At 34.9% G+C, this 15,153-nt stretch overlaps 1 pseudogene; it reads right to left on the bottom strand.

The window, feature by feature from the left end:
* Nucleotides 1-2,079: 2,079 nt before the first annotated feature.
* LOC133825720 (type II inositol polyphosphate 5-phosphatase 15-like) lies at nucleotides 2,080-14,309 on the bottom strand (annotated as a pseudogene).
* Nucleotides 14,310-15,153: the final 844 nt, after the last annotated feature.

Below are 15,153 nucleotides of genomic sequence, written 5' to 3'. Positions count from 1 at the left end.
AAAGGGAAAAGGTAATCAGCGTTGGTATTAACTTCTCGTCCTTATGCGCTTAGAAGATATTTTTTATTTTAAATCAAACAAAAATTACAAGAACAAGAGCTCAGCTAAAGCTCAGAATGCGCTTGTCGCTAGAGCTCCAACCCAAGCTACTAGAATTCGCGAGATAGCAGAGTAGATGAATAATATACAAAGGCTAGTGGAGACACAGAGAGCCCAAATTGAAATAAGGCAAAAGAGACAGGAGGACTCTGATGCCCTCCAAGATGAAAGGACCCAATAATGCTTAGAACAATGAAATACCACCGGAAAACAATGAAGAATAGAACCTTGGCTCGCAAGTTGTCGTTGAGCAACCAGTACAACCAGTAAAAGCACTAAGATCTGCCTGAGCGAAACCTATATCAGAAAGGTTCGACAACCAGAATCTACCTATATTCGAGGGGAGCATTGACCCATCAGTGGAAGAGGAATGGATTAGTATCTTCGAAAGGATCTCGACTTCATTGGAACTACAGAGAGAGAGAAGGTAGTTTGTGCAACCTATATGCTGAGAAAAGATGCCCGCATCTGGTGGGACGCAGCCAAGAAAGGGCATAATGTTGTCGAGATGGATTGGGAAAACTTCTGCACATTGTTCAATGGGAAGCACTTCAGTAAGGCAGTTATCGAGCACAACGTGAATGAGTTCACTAATCTGAAGCGAGGAACGTCGAGCATGCAAGACTACATTCAAAAATTTGACAAATTGTCTAGTTTCGCAAAGAACTAGGTGAATACTCAAGAAAATAAAACTTGGAGCTTTATGAAAGGCCTACGCAAAGACATTGCCTGGTGTATAGACACTGGTAGAACAGGCCCGGAGACGTATGTCGAAGCTGTGGAACAGGCTCTTCGCCAAGAGTCGTGGGTCGTATTAGACAAGCCAGAACCACAGAAGAACGTTGACAGGAGGTACACTCCCAACAACCTCGGACAGTTTCAGGCCAATCAAAATAGCCCAAGGGGAAAGTTCAACACGAGGTTCGGCCAGACATTAAACGTCTCTAAGCAACTTTCTACGACAATCTATATGTGTGCATGTATCCATATACAAGACAATAATAGTTTCATGTTGCAGCCATACAATATAAGTTAACTTACTTGGAGTCCTTAGCACTCAGCAGGTTTTCACCCTCCAACGTTCAGTCCAGTTAAGCTTAGCCAATACTGTAGTTATCCATACAGTATACTCGGATTAATTATGGCACATAATTCATTAATAATATTTTGGGCAGTTTGGTCATTTTCAAAATCATTTGTAAAGATTTATGATCCTTATTTGGTTTTAAACCCATTAAGGAAATTCATACAAAAATATTTGAGACTACACTTTAAGTCTCGGGGAGACCTATCCTAAGGTCTGGATACCTAGGCTTGAGTATCACAATGGTATATTCCCCCAATGCGCTATAAAACTTATTCTTTCAGGGTATCGTTATTAACCCGCACTTTCAAGAAGTCGGTTAAAATATGCAAGATTTTAGTCGGTATTATATCTAGAAAATACTAACACTACTACAAAAATGGGATTTCCCGACAGTTTTTAACTGTTGCTATTGAGCAACGACGACAGTAGAATAACTGTCGTATTTGCCTATGCCGGCATAGGGTAGCTACGCCGACAGTTATTAGGTGTCGTCGTTGCTGGCTACGTCGACAGTTATTAGGTGTCGCCGTTGCTGGCTACGCCGACAGTTATTAGATGTCGCCGTTGCTGGCAACGCCGACAGTTATTAGGTGTCGCCGTTGCTGGCTACGCTGACAGTTATTATGTGTCGTTGTTGCTGGCAACACCGACAGTTAATAGGTGTCGCCGTTGCTGGCAACGCCGACAGTTATTATGTGTCCCCGTTGCTGGCAATGCCGACAGTTATTATGTGTCGTGATTGACTGTCTATGGTGACAGTTTTTAACTGTCTCAAAATTTCCACAATAGAGGACATTGCAAATATGTTGTCAATGCCCCTGATTTCAAAATCAACAAAACAATTGCAGTAAAAGAATGCACATCAAAAATTAAATTCAATTAACATTGGTAATATTAACTTTACATTTGATTAGTTCTAATACTTTCTAAATAAAAGAAATACATAATTCCAAAAATGTTTGACATAAAATGAATGTTTAGCACAGTATGCACCTCAAAAAGCGAAATTAACTACCTATAATTTGTTAGATTGATTCTGTATTTGATTAGTTCTAACAATTTCTAATAAAAGAAATACAAAGTTGAAAAAATGACTAAATCCCCTCACATAGGTACTAAGCATGCATGCCATCATTTAGCGAGTTGCGGTAAAATATATTTTGCCCACTCTTCTTGACCTTCATTAAGTTCAGCGTCAGTATATAGTAAATCTGAATTGAACTGCAAATAATTTAAATTATAAGTTACATGTCAAATATATATGAAATTAAAATATAACTTTATTAAAGTTAAAAAGTAAACACATTTAATTACTACATTATTCGATAGATATGCTCTGGTTCTTTGTTGTGAAATGAGATCCCTAACATACTTCATGCAATAGATACCGCACTCTGTGGTTTTTGGTTGTTGTCGACACTGTTAACATAGACAAATGTAAAAGTATATTACATATACTTGTTAGCATACTTATAATTTAAATCTTATGTTTTATAAAGTTGAATGTTACTTACTTTTGGACTATAATACTTTAGACTTACAACTCCTTTTCCTTTTTCCGTATCATATAGCGTGAAAGCGCTATACATAATAAAAGTATTTTAATTAGCAAACAAGTTTTATTAAAAAGATAATATACTTTAAGGAATAAAACTTATATAAACTTACAGCATAACTATATTTTTAATCTCAATGCGTAATTGAAGGCTAATGGGATCCAAGAATGCCACTAAATGTGAGTGAGGTTGAAATAGCAATAACATCCAATGTTCACTAGAAAACAAACAATCAAATATTTAGAAGATTACTATATGAACTTAAAATTTCAAAACTCAATATAAACTTACTTGTTATTCCAGGGACAAATAAGGAACTGCTTCTCGCCCATTTGAATATTGGAGGAACAACCTTCTGGAACTTTCACATTGGCCAATTAGAATGTGAATAATTTTAAAAAGAATATATCTCTGAATATGTTTAAACAATTAGAATCCAAATTAATAAGTTTTAACCATTAAAACATACCTGAGATGATCTATTTGAACTTTAGATTGCTTTCTGAAGCAAAAATCTGAGATCAAGAGTTTTATCCAAAGAGCCTTTCAAAAACATGAAATAAAATAAATAAAAGTAATAAGTTTATGCTTAAATCCTTGTTTTGAAGAATTATGTTGTTTGTGTTGATGATCGTTTCAGGAATCTTGCACAGTTTTTCAAGTATAACTTTGACTTTCTTATTTGTTCCAAGAATCTCTCCAAGCTCCTGTCTCCTAACTGATTCATCAACTCGTGCAATATCAATAGCAAAGATTTTGCGGGCACGCTTATGATCACTGTCTGTCACATCCATGCAACCCTCATACCTATAAAACAGAAGATGGCAAGTATTTAAGTATAAAACCATGGTGTCAGTGTATCCTACACATGAGTAGAAAAGATATCAGTATAAATTGTCACAGGTGTTAGTCCAGTACACATGAAATTTTAATACAATTATTGAGCATTTTTTCTCAACTCTGTTCCCTCCCTTCATATGTGTGATTTGAAGTTTTGAACATCAAATTTTGAGCAGATTAATATGAACTAAATAGCTAGAGACTTAGCCAGAAACAAAACTGATGAGCTTCTTTTGATAAGTACATGCATCCAAACATGGCCTTGACAATCGCAACCCTATTAAATACAGAATAAAGAAATGTATCCCTGTAAACCAGAAGAAATTTATCTAGCATCTCACTGGAAGAATTTAAGGGGGGCTCGAAGGCCACCTGGATGGCCTTAGACCAGATAAAAAATTATGAGATACATTCCATTTGTTTTTATACTTTATTGCAATTGGGAAAAAAAAAGATATATGTTACATATTAGAATCACTTACTGCAATATTGAGGAAACTACAGGACATTTCAAACTGCATTCCGATGTAGTGGTTGAACAGCTATCACGGTATATGATTCTATCACACCAAGCTGGAATTCGCTTCTTTTCACCCGAATCATACCCTACAAAAAGATAATTTACAAACAGGTCAATTATTTCCGGAAGCTTTTTATCAGCCTCAGTGAAAAGCTCTATAGAAGGAATGAGGGCCCACCTACAAGATTTTTTTTACTTGCTAAACACGTGATTAGAAGAGATACAAACTTCCCCAACCACCCCTCTCTCAAATAGTTCAATTGGCATAAGATATACCATCTAATCGATACTTAAGATCACCAAGAAATATGACCATGTCTGCCTCAGATAATTCAGGCATCCCTTCAGCAGAGTAGGCAACACCAGTCTGTGAAGACAACAATGCTTCATAAAATGAACTGAAACTATTTAACTTTGAAAAAAAAAACTCAGACCAATTTAGAATGCTACAGTGATGACATGTACATACAGTTGTATTTTGAAGCACCTGAGCAGCACATGAAGCACTAGCTGCAACAGAAAGGACCAATGGCAATCCAGATCTATAAACAAGCCAAAATAAATACATTGAGAAGACAAGTGAACTAAACAAGAATGGGTACAGTATTGTACCGGAAGCGGCATTGAAGAGATTAGTTGGTCGACTGAAGGACATTGTCCAATATACATGATCAAAGTTTGCATTGCGACGATTAACTGCTTCTAGATGTGCAGCGAAGTGACAGTTAACAAAGCACATTATTCGATCATACACTCTCATCCTCAAACCAACAGCAACCTAAAAAAAAGTCATCAATTTCTATTTAGACAAAAGGCAGTTCACATATTTACTTATGTTGAGTATATGCATCAGCAGGCATGAACATATATAGATCTATAAGCCAAAGGGAAACCATAAAGAAACCTTTTGGAAACCATCAAGTCTTTGAATGAATAAAAGTAACAACAATGTATGCATCACAATCATGTCATTCAAATTAACATAAAGAGCCTACCTTTTTACCAATGGCACGCCCAAAGCCACACAGAACTGCTGCTACATCAACATCTCCAACATAAGCTCTAATATCAGTTCTCACCCTAAAGGATGACATTCAACAATCATTAATGAAAAATCTTAACTGACAAAGAGACCATAAAAAGATTAAGTAGGCCGAATGAAAAAGCATTGAAGAGAAGAACAAAAAAATCTTAAATATAAGGTTTCTATCCTTATTCCTGAGAAAATCTAGTTCAAGACAAACAAACTAAAAATTATCCACTTGATTTTAAGAAAGTAAGAAACAACTGAGTTCACTTGAGATACAGTTATTAATAGGTTAAATACTTGAAGTTATTAAGGAGTTAATCAGACACGGCACTTAAAAAATGGTGATGCAAAATTAAGTCTCTACATCTGAGACATTGAAAAAATAATAACAATAACAATTCACAAAAGAGTTTTTGATAGAAAATACCAACCATGCAGCAATAAGCAAGCCTGCTAACAGCCTAGAACCAACTCATTCAAATGTTGATCCTTCATCCAATGTTTTGTCAATCATATCCAGCCACCACTGCCCAACAGAACTCCCCTCAACACCTACCTACAGTCAGGAAACAAGAAAAGTCATTATAAAGAGAAACAAATATTTTATGCGCTAAAAAAACAAAAGAAATAAATAATCATAAATCATGTTATAATTCCATGTATTAATTCCTTTAATTAATTCTAAGAAAAAAGGCTCGTGATTAGTTGAACATTCACCTCTTATTTTCATTGCATAATTAAATTTTATTCTTTTCCCAGCATTCACCAATCAAATTATTCTTAGATTTACATATTATATTGCATGGGCAAGAGCGCTTAATGGAAGCATTAAAGTAACAATGTTAGCAGATAAACAAATAGCATTTACAATTTTACATACCCACATATATAAAAGTACAACTTATGATTAAATTCAGTGTCTAAGATATTGGCTTCAATCATGTTCGTTCAAAAATCATTAGGAACATATTGTGCCCATAATATAAGTTATGATTGGTCAAGAACTTCACAAACAATTATTTGAAAATGTCATCCTATATTCATATTGTAAGAGTTCAAAAAAAAAAAAAAATCCACCAAAACTATTTTTAGACGTGAAGAGAGCAAATAATGGGAAGCGGGAATGTAGGCGTACCATAATGCAAAGGATAAATAACCAGCAGTCCACACTTTGGCTCTGGAATCATCAGATAAGAGGTACTTGACATCGAAATTAAAGACATAGACGAAACCATTTGCAGCAAGTTGGCCCCTTGGGTCAATGAAGGACCTCTCTACAAGTAGTGTAGCCATGGGCTTTCTTCAACGGTTAAAGACAAAGATCTTTCAATAGCTTCCCAAGGCCATATCTTAATAACACCAGCCTCTGAACCCGACCACAGGTCTCCTGGAACAGCAAAAGTCAAGACAAAATTTTCTTTAAGCCAAAGAAATGAAATTTGGGCAATAAAAAATGTAAATGATAAAGTTAAATCATAACACTGCGGATCCAGTTAAGGTACCATATGCTGTGATAACGAGAGAGAGAACGAGGCCTCTATGAGCCTTCCACGACAAGTTTTCCTTGAAATTGGTTCGAGTTCCAGAAGCAGCAGCATCCTTGAAATTGGTTCAATCTACTGATGAATTCTTAAGTCAAATTTTCATATATCTGAAGCTAATGTCAATTTTTTTTTCAATCAACATGAAAGGATATCCATAAGAAAGTGAAAGTTCTCAATTAAATATATGGGAACAATACATATGCGACCAATTTTTAAAATGCCAAATGCAAGAGAACGGCTACTCACCTTTGCTTGCCGCATATACGCTTGCGCTACTGCCAAACCGAAAATGCGGAGTCGACGAAGGTGATACACAGAGTCGACCGCGTCGTGGTGGGTTGGCTGGTGGAGGCTGAACGGTTTCAACTGGAAGGTGGAGACTGTTTCGGCAGCTGGAAGGTGGAGGCAATTTTGGCTGGAAGAAAGAAAGAAGAAGAGGGAAAAGAAAGAAAGAAAGAGGGAAGAGGGAAAAATTGAGGTTTGGGAGGAAAAACAATTTAGGGGCTTAATCTTTTTTTAAATGCGCAATGTCGACACCCAATAACGACAACTAATAGGTGTCGGCATTGTTCCTTAAAAAAGATTCATTTTCTCAACAGCGACATATTTTAACTATCAGCATTACTCCAATATGTTTTTATAAAAAAATATATTTAAATATATATATAAATAAAAAAAATTATAACTGATAAATTTATATATTAAATTTTTTTATAATATTTTTTTAATTAATAAAACAACTCTTTTTTTAACAATATAAATTTTATAAATGTGTTAAAAAATAATATAGTTAATTTAATTTATAAATATGTTAAAGAATAATAAATTTAAATTTTAATATAAAAATTATTATATAAATACAAAAGATAATAATATGAAAAATTTAGAATAAAAAAAATATAGTTTTATAAGTTTTTAATAATTTTTATAAATATATATTTACATAATTTAGTTTATTTTTAAAATTATACTATTCATTAATTTTTTTACAATATTTTTTCAATTAATAAAACAACTCTTTTTTAACTAATACAAATTTTATAAATGTGTTAAAGAATAATATAGTTAATAATATATTTAATTTTATAAATATGTTAAAGAATAATAAATTTAAATTTTTATATAAAAATTATTATAAATACAAAAGTAAATAAAAAATTTAGAAACAAAAAAATTTAGTTTTAAAAGTTTTTAATAAAAACATAATTTTTATAAATATATTTACATAATTTAGTTTATATTTTTAAAATTATACTATTCATTAATTATAATTTTTTATTTAAATTTTGGCGACATTTTATGACTATCGGCATTAGACTTTTATTAACTGTCGGCGTTGGGGTCAATATCGACACATTTTAACTGTCGATATTGGTCTCGAATTAACTGTCGGCGTTGGACTCAATAGCGACACCTTTTAACTGTCGGCATTGGTCTAGAATTAACTGTCGGCATTGGGGTCAATAGCGACACATTTTAACTGTCGACATTGGTCTCGAATTAACTGTCGGCGTTGGGGTCAATAGCGACAGTCAAAAGCAACGGTGACAGTTATTAGCTGTCGGCATTGGTCTCTATGCCTACAGTTTTTAATAGTCAACAGAGTTGACTGTCGTGGTTGGGTGTCGGGAAAGCCCAGTTTTATAGTAGTGTAATAAATTCCTTAACTATTTTTTAAAGAAAATAAACTCTTACTTTCCCTTTTATTTTTCTTAAGGTTTTTATCTCTAAAAACCGTTTTAAGAAAATTGCCTAATTTGTCTTAATTAGGAAAACCGTTAATAATTTCCCTTCTTGACTAGTTAATTTTTCCAAAATCAATTAATCAATTTTACTTACTAGAAAAATAATTCACTTAATTATTTTATCAAAATATAAGGTTTTAAACCCTCTTTTAATCTATTAACTATTAATAAATTAAATATCTTATTTTTAAAAAGAATAAAAATTCTTTAATAAAAAATAATTCACACTAAACTCAAAGTGGTAATTTTAGTGAAAATATGTTTTCAAGACTTACCAAGTTTATATCTTGAAATAAGCAAAATTTTACTTTTTACCTTTTGTTCCAAAATCTCATTTTTACACTAAGTATGAAAAGCTTATTTTTCACATTTTTAACTACATACTTTGTTAGTTCATAACTTGAAATTTACTTACCCAATTGTTACCAAAATTTTCCAATTTCATTTTTGGTATGCCATTTACGTCTTTGTAAAATCTTAGGAAAAAATGAGCATATTTTATTGGTGAAATCATTTTCCAACAATGAGGTAAAAATGCCCTTATTTCCAAGTCCTTGTTTTTTTCAAACTTTGACAGTTAATAACTTTAAAACCGTTCTATATTTTCTTATCAAATTTTCCAGTGGAATACTAGATTATAACAATAATATGTCCACAAAATTTTAGAAAAAACTAGGTTTATTTTCTCTATACAGTGGCTGTCCAAACTTGGTTCCGAAAATAAGAATACGAAAAAAACTGTTTTTTTACCTAAACTTTGAAGTAGCATAACTTACTCATTTCTAAATATTTTTGAGTGTTTCAAAAGCTCAATCTTATGTACTCAATCTCAACAACATCATGGTACAATTAAATTTTACAAAATAAATATACAATGGATGCTAGAACCTTGGATGTCACAGCTCAAAACATGTATTTTGTTATAAGGTTTCCTACAAAACCCTTGGGGGTTTTGGTTCCTATTTTCAAAAATCAATAAACAAGCATCATAAAAATTATAAAACAACTATCATAACCTTAGTACATCACCAATAAGAAACTTTAAGCATTAAATATACTAAATAATGCTTAAAACTAAAAACCCTACAACAAAAATCATCAAAAGTAAACTTTTCACCTCTTGTTGTTCTTGCTTAAGGTTTGACCCTTCCTATTAGTTTTGGCTCCTTAAAAACCTTTCAAAAACCCTAACTAACTTCCCCCAACAACATATTTAATTAGCTATTTGAAACTCTATGATTAAAACTTTATAAAAGTCTAGATTAATGAAACTTTACCATAAGGAAAACCCTTCCTAGACCAAGACTTAGCTTCCAAGTTTCCTTGGTGTTCTTGGGGTTGAAAATGGAGAGAAAACTTGAGAGATTCTTCAAAAAATCAGATGAGAGTGAAAGGGAGAGAGGTGTGGTCGGTTTTGGGGTTAGAATGGCTCACAAAACTCTTCAAAATATCACAAAACACTTAAGTGCTTTTCTACCCACTTGCCCACTTGACTTCTTAATTAAATGGGATTTAAACTTAATTAAAATTTTTGGTTTATATCCTTTTTAACACCCCACATGGCCTGCCACCCATCCTAAAATACTCATTTATAATTTATTTTTTATAATGGTAAATAATTAATTTATGAGAAAAAAAGTCCAAATTGACTTTTGATACATTTTTCACTCTTATTAAGTTTTAAATCACAAAAATTAACATTAAATAATTAAATTAAATGTCTCTCACATTTAATTTAATTAATCACACAATAAAATTTAACCTAAGGTCCATTTATGGAATAAAATTCCCCATTTCAATAAAATTAGACATTTAACACAAAATGGCCAAAATTTTCCATTTTCTCTTAGGGTTATTATTTTTAACCAAACTTTAATTTTTATGAATGTATTTTATGCCTAAAATTTATTTGCCATAGTTTTTAATTTTATTTTCTGAGATTTTTACCCGATCAGGGTTTCTGTGTCGGTCCAAGACCAAAAGTTTTATCTTGACTTTTAAATCACAAAATTCATAATTTGGCTACCAATAACTCATGGAATAATTTCCAAACAAAGATAATATTATTTAAAATAATATTCTTAACTCGGGGACAAAAATCCCGACTCGAGTCGTTTGAAGGTACCTGAAAATACAGGACGTTACACTCCCACTCAAAGAAAATAATTAATTTAAAAATTTTATATATTTATTTATATATATGAAATACGATATTTTATATATTTGAATTAATAAATATATTTTTGAAAATTAATAATTACTTATTCAACCTTAATTATCATATAATTGTATACTTCACTCGAACAATAATATTCTTCTCCAATTCCCAAATTACAGTTGTTGACCACGATTTTGGCCAACGACGAATAGACATCAAAACTACAGTAAACCTTCAAGAGAAAATACGACACCGATAATTTTATAGTGGTTCAGCCCCAATTTATTGGCAATAGCCTAATCCACTTGGAGTTGTGATATATAAATCTACACTTAAGATCAGATGAACCTGTGCAACTGAGTTTCTTAAGTGTGAATGAAAAAGTACAAGATTTCTCTCTCAAGAATACAAAATTTCTCTCAGAAAAATCTCTCGAGAATACTCGAGTTCCCAAAAGCTTAGACAGAAAAATTCCAATCAGCCCCCCTTCAATGATGCCATGATCTCTTTATTTATAGGCTCATGGATCATACAATCAAAACACCCCATAATTGGGATAATTGGGTTGCTTTAACTGATTCCAACTAATAATCAAATTTAAAATATAACGATAAGCGATTTTTTCGGGATATCTGAGAGATTCTTGCTGTAGCTACGGATGATTCTTACTGAAGTCGTTACTGAAACTGGCTGAGTTTCTGATCAATCTGGTCGGCCAACTCCACTCCTTGGAGTGAGACTGGTCGGCCATATCACTCTTCTGGTTAGGCAAAACATCTTTATAAGCTGATAGGCCAGATAAACATGATTCCCAAAGTGACAAGTCGGCCAAAATATTCTACTGGTCGGCCAAAACATTTTACTGGTCGGCCAAAACGTTTTACTGGTCGGCCAAAACATTTTACTGGTCAGTCAAAAAACCTTACTGGGCGGACATAAATTTTTCCTGGCGATCAAATTACTTCAGACCAGATAGATAATTTTCATGACCAGTAATATCACAACTCCTAAGATTAATCTCACACCTTTGCCCTACCATTCATTGCCACTTGTCACTTTTGATTGCCACGTCATCATATTCAAATTTTGGGTATAACATTTTCCCCCAAGTTTATTATATGATTTACTCACATAATAAACTTTTCTTAGCTGCTGAGGGCATAAAAAAACTGACTCTCCGCATTCTCCCGCCTTTTCAAACAGACCACTACTGAACTCTCTAGACCACGATCATGGCAGTTACCTCTCCCCAATCATGGGGGAAGAATAGCAAGAGAATTTTTTAAGAGTTTTAAGGGTAAGTAAAAATTTCCCCTCTTCCCTTTAAATAGGCCCATGGTTGCTTACAAGTCATAGGCAAAAAGGCTCATAAACAACCCATAATTCTTCTCTTGGCCGAAACCTCTAAAGAGCTCTAAAAGTGCTCCAATTTCTTCAAGCAAATCCATGGATCCTTCAAGAAATCACCACCTCTTCGAGATATTTGGGTAATTTCTTCCGTCCACATATTCATTTGTAAACTTTTTAAGCTTTAAAAAATTTAAAAGAAAACTTGTTAGAACTTATCTGTGCCGAAACCCTCTTTTGGAATGCACTCTTGGATTTGTGTATGAACCTTTGATGAATGATGTAATTTGTGGCTGTTTTGATGTAGTTTAGGCTATGCGTAAATCAATTTAGTCTCCAATTTTAGGAAAATTTGAAGAAAAAATGATTTTCCATTCAACATTGCATATTTAGGTTTATGGGTATTTGATGAGCATATGAAATCCCTAGAACCTCTTGAACTCTTCTAATTCCATCCTTTGATCTTGTTGTAGTGTCCCAAGAGTAAGAAAAACATGTTTGTGTCCCATCAAAAATAATTTATTGGGAAAGCATGAATATGGTTGATCGGTCATTGTGACGCCCCACGTCACTATGGTTGCTTTCTGGAATGACGACTGGCCCTACAAACCAACACGAGTCTTTCCAGCGTGCTTTGTCCTCACTCGCACGCTTCCTGGGAAAAATTCCCAGGAGGTCACCCATCCCTAGATTACCCCAGGTCAAGCACACTTAACTTTGGAGTTCTCAAGTGATGGGCTACGGAAAAGAAGATGCATCTTGTTGATATAGGTAGTACCCATCAATCCATTTAAGCCCTCTTCAACTGTGTAGTCCCACACCTACACAGTCTTAGAATCATCACACTTGACCTTCCCCAGGTGGTGTGGGATTGCACAGCTTACCCGGTCTTTCCCCTTACGGATCACGGGATTCTGACTGTCACAGTCATCTTCTTTGAGAGCCACCAAAATAACTTGAAAACTTAACCCAGCAAGGGCACCATAAACACGCCCCCAAGCCACTTAGGCATCCCACCTTCTGCTCGGATGCAAGGGCACAATTAGTCGGATGCTCAGACACGCATCCACTAGAACACCACGCCATCTGCTCGGACCAGCGCCCAGCCGATCAGACACCACAAAAACCACTCGGACGCACGCCATCCGCTCGGACACTACGCAAACCGCTTGGCCACCACGTCATCCGCTCGGACACCATGCAAACCGCTTGGGCACCATGCTATCTGCTCGGACATCATGCAAACCGCTCGGCCACCACACCATCTGCTCGGACACCATGTAATCCGCTTGGGTACCATGCCATCCGCTTGGCCCTTAATGCTCCCAAGCCTATGGGCTTGTAAAAATGGTTCATGCATTTTAGGCACCAAAATCCTACTTATTATTGTTGCTCTCATACACGTTTATCTGGGCAGTAAAAAATATTTTTACTGCTCAGATAAAATATTTTACTGGGTAGTAAATATTTTTTCTTTGCATTCATTGATTTATGTTTTTTTGGTTCACTCACCTCCCCATACTTTTTTGTGGATAAATCGCTTCGACTACAGGGGAGGTGACAACCATACAAACTCTGATTCTTCAGTTCTAATGTCAATCGACACTCCTCAAAGAAGTGATTCTTCATCCAAATATCCTAACAGTCGTACTCCTGAGGATCGCCTTCATCGCCTTAAGAAAATCCTTCCCCGGTCATCTTTATACTTCCTTCACAAACAACAGTTTCTTAATCAGCAGCTCCAACATCCGCCAATGAGGGTGAAAAAATCTAATCGACTTCCTCAAGACCAAGATCCTCAAGTGGCTCGAAGAGCGACACAAAAGATAGTGGAATGTAGTGAAGCTCAAACTGCAGCTTCTTCAAGACCTCCTCGCCAGGTCCAAAAAGTTAGTAAGCCGCGGAAAAAGACTACCCTAATTTCACAACTGAGATTCGACAATCAGCTGCTCTAAAACAAGGAAAAGATGAAGATGGTACACCTTCTTTGTTCATAGCCAAATCTTCTAAACTCAACCCCAAAATGCTCGATAAACACATTCAGGCTTCGACCTAATATGCCCGCGACCTCACCAAAGAGCTAATAATCCTGGTGGACCTTACTGTGCCTGGTCTAGATACCACATTTTTGCAGGAGCTACTATCCCATTGCATCCTTTTTTTTCGATCAGTAGCAGACTACTTCAATGTCTCTCCCTTCTAGATATCTCCTAATGGAATTCAAGCACTATTTGCTCTATATATTATTTATTACTTTCAAGGTTGGAATTCACCTACTCCTCATCAAGAGCATTACCTTTTTGACTTTAGGACAAACCCTAGCCACAAGAATACAGGTTTTTTCCACCTCTTCCATAGGCAAAAAGGGATTAAATATCTCCATGGTATCGCGCATAAATGGAATCCCAAAAAATACTACACAGAATATTCCTCACTCCGGACATTAAGGCCAACAACTTGGCTTTCATGCATACATGCCCTTTCCATCAACCTCTACCAAATAGGGAAATGCATTCCTGAGCAGAAGAACTTGCTAACATGTCTATTGAAGAGAAAAATGTCAGAGAGTTGGTCAATGTGGAAAATGTTCAACTGGTGGGGTTATTATCAAGCAATCAGAACATCATAGAGGGTAGTACCACTGAAGAAGTGAACATAATCGATCAATCAAATGTTGATACGGAAGTAGTGACGGATGAGTTTTCTCCTAAACCATCTCCCTACTCACGCAGACCAAGTGACCTTATCATTAGGGAAACTCTTCCAGAAGACCATCGTAGACGTGTCATTCCTACCAGGCCTGGGAAAGGAAAGAACCTTGAGCTCCCTAGAGAGGTCAGCTCATCATCTGAAGAAGAAGACGACTTTCTCGGTGAAATTCTAAACTCAGGTTATTCTGCTAACAGTAACCATAGTTTGGTGGTTTGTTATAAATAACTGTCTTTGAGAATGATTGTGTGAAATCTATAAAGTTATGTGGTAATAGCAAAACTTTCATTTACTTATATATTATCTCCCATTTTTACTAACAAGTTTTGTGCTTCACTCTTCTTTGCAGATCTAGATATGTTCAAACAATTCAACACTTCCTCTGCCCAAAAGAGGAAATCTGGGGAAGGTAATAGCTCAAACCCTTTGAGCAAAGTCGCGAAGACTGTACCGACTAGCCAGGGGAGATTATCTGACCAGCCTATCACCATCCCACAATTGACTCCTTCTTAAATTCT

This window comes from Humulus lupulus, chromosome 1 (assembly GCF_963169125.1).
Source record: "Humulus lupulus chromosome 1, drHumLupu1.1, whole genome shotgun sequence".
NCBI classification, from domain to species: domain Eukaryota; kingdom Viridiplantae; phylum Streptophyta; class Magnoliopsida; order Rosales; family Cannabaceae; genus Humulus; species Humulus lupulus.
Note: the sequence above shows the minus strand (reverse complement) of the source record. Positions and strands in the feature narration are given on the sequence as shown.